At 29.8% G+C, this 6146-nt stretch overlaps 1 pseudogene; it reads right to left on the bottom strand.

Annotated features, from left to right (window-relative positions):
• Positions 1 to 1166: 1166 nt before the first annotated feature.
• LOC102589853 (organic cation/carnitine transporter 3-like) lies at positions 1167 to 3131 on the bottom strand (annotated as a pseudogene).
• Positions 3132 to 6146: the final 3015 nt, after the last annotated feature.

Raw genomic sequence — 6146 nt, 5'->3', positions numbered from 1 at the left:
AGTCATGAGAGGTTTTATATTTCTACTATATAGAAAAGCCAAGTGATGCACGACCACTGGCATTTTCGAAAATTCAACTTCAGTCAAGGGTAAAATAGTAATTACGCCACTATGGAATGGAAGTCTAGAAAGATCGCAAGCAAGTCTCTTCTCTTCTCTGCCCCTCCCCTTGTACCAAGAAGCAAGTTCGGAACATAAGAATAATGGATTCGTCTATTATAAGTTATTAGTTTAGAAGAATCAGCTCTTAAGAGCAGAAACATCTAGAGCTCATCCAAATATTTTATCCTATATAAAGGTAAGTTTGATGCATTTGTCTGTAGAAATTTCTCATTTTTGGCTTTCTCCACATACCTCATATACTTCAAAAGTAGACCCAAATTCATTTGTAACAACTCAATGATCAGTTATTACAGTTTAATTCATTTTGTTACAAAATAATAAAATCAATTTGATTTCTGATTTGGGTTTTTGATTTACCATAACTGTTTTTCAATGTTTAGTTTCTACTTTTGCGTCTTTAGTGTAATTATACTTTATCATGCAAAAAAATTCTCAACAACAAGAACAAACTCAATGTTATTTCATCAAGTGGAGTCTGGAATTGAGCGAGGTGTTTGCAGACTTAACCTCTACCTTTGTGCGATAAAGAGACTGAATCTGATAGACCTTCGACTCAAAATTTTATTGAAAAATTGTCAACGATCAAACTAAATGTGATTCCACAAGTGGAGTCTAGAGTGAGTGAGGTGTATGTACACTTAACCTCTACCTTCGTGGGATAGATAGACTGAATCTTCAACTCAAAATTTCATTGAAAAATTGTCAACAACAAGAACAAACTCAGTGTGATTCCACAAGTGGAGTTTGGAGTGAGTGAGATGTACACAGACTTAACCTTTGCCTTTGTGGGACAGAAAGACTGAATCTGATAGACCCTTAATTCAAAATTTTATTGAAAAATTGTCAACAATTAACAAGAACAAACTCAATATGATTCCATCTGGGGTGAATGAGATGTACACAGACCTTTGTGGGATAGAAAGAGTAATGAATCTGGTAGACCCTCGGATGTACACAAACCTTTGTGGGATAGAAAGACTGAATCTGATAGACCCTCAACTCAAAATTTTATTGAAAAAAATGTCATACTTTTACAACATTGATTAACAAACAAATACACTTTCCTTGTACTCCTCTTCATCCATAGTATCACTCAATGTCCTTCCTTTAGTTTCTGGCAAACACAACACAAACAATCCACAAATTGCTATACAAATCCCAAAAACTCCATAAGAAAACCATCTATTTTTCCTCCCAAAAGCTACTAACATTGGACTAATTGCACCACCAAGTACCAATGCTTGTCTCACCATTGACACTGCTGAATTTCTAACACATGTTGGAAACAATTCCACAGTGTAAATTAACAAAACATTAAAACAAGTACATGCACTAAAAAATGAAAAAAGTTCAAACCCCATTTGTAACACTTTAAAATCATCATTTTGTACTATTACACAACCTATGCTACATATTCCACTTAACATAGCAAATACTAATAGTGATTTTTTCCTAGTTAATTTTCCAATTAAGAAAAATGTTACTATTGATGCTGGTAATTCTGATAGTGCATTAAGTGTAACACTCAGGTATAGATTAAAAGGTAAATTTCCAACACCTAATGGCATCCCATAATATACCATTCCTATACCAAAACCAACCAACATAACCGATATAAGTCGTCTGAAAGCCCATTTTTTTTCGATCAACATCTTGATAGCTGAGTAGAGATTGATTGTTGATGACTCGTTCAAGTTCTGTATTAGAAAATAAGATAAGTTACTAGCTACAACAGGTAAAAGTTTCATACAATGACGATATATTTAACTTGCTCAAATTTATAGTTTAAGCACAAAAAATAAAATAGAGAGGGGTTTGAACATATTAATGAAGAAGTACTCCCTCCATATATTTCAATTTGTTTATATTAATTAGTTTGACCTCCTCCACAAAGTTTTATGAAAAGAGCGAAGGATCAAAAATACACATGAAGTATCTTAGTTTTTCAAGTTTCATTCTTGAACTATCACCAATTATTTATCGAAACACACTTTAACTATCAGTACGATGGTGATATTCCATGTATTAGGAAAAGGGGAACAACCGATAATTCATGATTGTGTTTCGATAAACATTTGGTAATAGTAATTAAGATAGAATATTGGACATAAAGAGTACGAGACATTCTTTTTTAAAAGGACTTAAAAAGGAAAGTAAAACAAACAAACTGAAACGGATTTAGGGAGTAATAACTTACATTATCATATTCTTGATCTTCAAATTCAAAAAAGGAGCCAAAGAAGCTCAATGTCAAGTTACTCCTTGTTGTAATACTTTTCAAAGTTGACACAAATTCCTCTTTGTTCCCTCTTACATAAAGCCATCTTGGTGATTCACAAACCAAAAAATGTACCAAAATTGAATACAAAATTGTTGGAAGACATGTCCACAAATACAACACTCTCCATGAAGACTCTTTGTTCAAAAAAGCAATAATTGGCAATGATAGAAAACCAATAGTAAAACAAACAAAACCAATTATACCAACTTGTCCACGCCATTGATTTCCTACTAACTCTGTTGACAAAACAAGTAGCACAAGTCCCAATAGTAGCCCTTCCAAATCCAACTCAAAAACCTCAAAAATGAGTAAATCCAAATATTTGTTGAAACTGATGTAATGGTTCCGGCAACTGACATGACAAGACATGAAAAAACCAACATATTTTTTCGTCCAAGTTTTGTGTCAGCCAAAGTGGATAATACTAAACCTCCAATAACACAACCTATGAAAAACGAAGACGCTGGTAATCCACTGAGAACTGAACTCACACCTTGCTTATGTAACAACCATTCATTAACGGCATGTGTGTCGGTAAAGACACTAATAAATGTTTGTTGTGCATCGAAAATCCACGATAGAGATACGAGGACAGATTGTAACAATTGTGCCCATCCAAATTCACCAATGCACCTTTCTATCGTCTCATTGAGCGTTTTTGATGTATTTTTTCGATCTAATAACAATGGTTCATATAATTGATCACTCATATTTTATTTTTTTTGAATTTGTGTATACAAATCAAAAGTGTGTGTGGATTTTGAGTACCTTGAGAACTTAGTTTATATATGAAGAGAAAAAACACTAGTTGCATTTTAGTTTTTATTTAATTGAGGTCCCACAAATTAGACAAGACAATACCAGTACAATTATGATTTGCTGGTATTCAACATTTAGATAATTTCATAAATTATTAATTTGTATTCTTGAAGGATCATATCATATTGATATCATGTGTTAATGACAAGGATCTGATTGGACTTGATCCTTCAAACAGAAAAGGATAAAAAAACTATTTTTAAATTATGTAAACTTGAAGATAAATGTTTTAAATTAATAATCTGATCCAAAATCATGTTCTTATTGTTACTTTTGGGTTAAAATGTTTTTTTTCTAAATAAATGTATTATTTCTTTTCTATTAAAACACATCTTTTTCCTAACAAAAATATTGTAATACATCACTAATTCTCATTTAGATAACAATAAATCTTTTTTTGTAATAAAACAGAAAATTAATATTTTACTGATTGAAGAGGGATAAGCATTTGCTGATATATATAATTCTACGATTTAAAACTAATAATATGTAGAATATGATAAAATATTTTTTATTTTGTTGGTCTTAAACATGAAAATTAAAATTTGAAAATTACCAAAAAAAGAGACATCATACTTTTTGAAATAAACTAAAAAATAAACAAATTAAAATGAAGGAAATATTACATTGTATTAATTCATTGTTCTAAAAGAACACGTATTTTCTGTATCCATGGGAACAATTTACATATTATATATATCTTTGTAATTAATCCATTCCAAGTTAAATGACAATAGTAACATGAAATTAGATGATTGTGAAAAGATTAAAAAAAAATATTTGTTATAGAAAAAATGGTCCTTAAAACATTCACACGTGTTGAAAAGACTTGAAAGACGAAATAGACCAACAAGAATTGTGACGGAGTCTTTTTTCACAAGTGTTTACTCTTAATATAGAATTTTTTAGTACGAGTTTAAATTTTATTGGACTCTAATATGAGTATTTAACATTAGTGGTGGACATAAATATCAGAGAATCAAAAAATCGAATCGAACCAAACTAATTCGGTTCTTCGGTTTTTCTATTCGGTATCAGTGTTATTTTTTCAAAAGTTCGATTCTTCGGTTCGATGTAAGGGTCTCAAAATTTTGGTGCACCGAAGAATCATACTTTTATTTTTTTTTAAAATAAAAATTAAGTAGCAACAAATGTACAATTCAATATTTAACTTCAAATATTAATTCCCAAGAGGAACCCAAACATATTTTTATGGATGTACATTTTGTAAAGGAACTCGTCTTCATCCTTGTTTTTTTGAAAAATAGTTGGAGATACAATGTTCTTGAAAAAGACAAATATAGTCTTATAGTTAGCATAATAAGTGTTCCTAGCGAGACACATCATTTCTTAACATAGTTTTAAATTCTAATTAAGTATCTTATGCTTTGATTTTGTCCTCGTTTTATTTTTCTTTCTCACCGAAAAATCGATTTAAAAACACTGAACTAAACCGAACCGAATTAGTTTTGCTGGTATATGGTGCACATTTTTCTAAAACCAAAGATCGAAAAATCGAACCGAAGTTTCATAAAACCAAACCGAAGAACCGAACGCCCCCTTTATTTAACACTGAGTAGAAAACAATTTTGTTTAAAAGAAATAAACCAATAAGGATTGTGGTGGCCTTCTTGAGCAAGCGTTTTACTCTCAACATAAAAAATTTTCGATGTAGATTTAAATTTAGTTAAGCATTAATATAAATATCAAACACTTAATAAGAAAAAAAACTTTAAGAAATAAAGAAAAGGAATACATCAAGAGCCAATTAATACTACATATATTATTATTTTTAATATACTCTATCAAACAACACCGAGAAAAAGATAAAATAGATAGGATGCTAGCAATTAAGTTTTCGTAACATGTTGAATCCTCCCCTATTTTCCTCACGTACCATAGTTTTGATGAAAAATAAAACTAACAATAAATAGATTGTCATTAATCTTGTGGTACACTAGGATTGAGTTGGCATATTTGGCGTTTTTATTTAGGATAACAATAAAAATAAGTCAATTTAGACTGCAAGTGCACACCAATTATATTCCACATGTTTGTATTATATTAGTTATTTTTCTTGTCTTAATTTAAGTGATGTGTTGATTCGATATGAATAATTTATGACTTATTGTGTTTAGATAATTATATTTTATTGTTGTTGTTACGGTTATTTTGTATATATATTTTAGTTATTTTCATCGTCTTACTTTAAGTGATGTTATTTGATTCGATACGGATCATTTATGATTTATTGTGTTTATGTGATCATACCTTGTTCTTGATGTTGTTATTACAATTTCTTTGTATATATATTTTAGTTATTTTCATCGTCTTAATTTAAGTGATGTTGTTTGATTCGATATATATCATCTATGATTTATAGTGTTTAGGTAATCGTACCTTGTTGTTATTGTTGTTACGGTTTCTTTGTATATATATTTTAGTTATTTTCATCCTCTTAATTTAAGTGATGTTGTTTGATTCGATTCGGATCATTTATGGTTTATTGTGTTTATGTGATCATATCTTCTTCTTCTTCTTCTTCTTCTTGTTATTACAATTTCTTTGTATATATATATATATTAGTTATTTTCATCGTGTTAATTTAAATTATCATGTTGTTTGATTCGATACAGATCATCTATGATTTATAGTGTTTAGGTAATCATACCTTGTTTTTGTTGTTGTTACGGTTTCTTTGTATAAATATTTTAGTTATTTTCATCGTCATAATTTAAGTGATGTTGTTTGATTTGATACGGATCATCTATGGTTTGTTGTGCTTAGGTGATCGTACCTTGTTGTTACGATTTCGTTGTATGTATATTTTGCATTGATTTGCTATTAGTTGACATGTTTCTGTTATGAAATCAGTTGATACATCTATTAATTTGGATAATAAAGAAGATGCGGCAAGTGATGA

This window comes from Solanum tuberosum, unplaced genomic scaffold, assembly GCF_000226075.1.
Source record: "Solanum tuberosum cultivar DM 1-3 516 R44 unplaced genomic scaffold, SolTub_3.0 scf00472, whole genome shotgun sequence".
Taxonomy (NCBI): Eukaryota; Viridiplantae; Streptophyta; class Magnoliopsida; order Solanales; family Solanaceae; genus Solanum; species Solanum tuberosum.
This window is presented reverse-complemented; position numbering and strand designations above follow the sequence as displayed.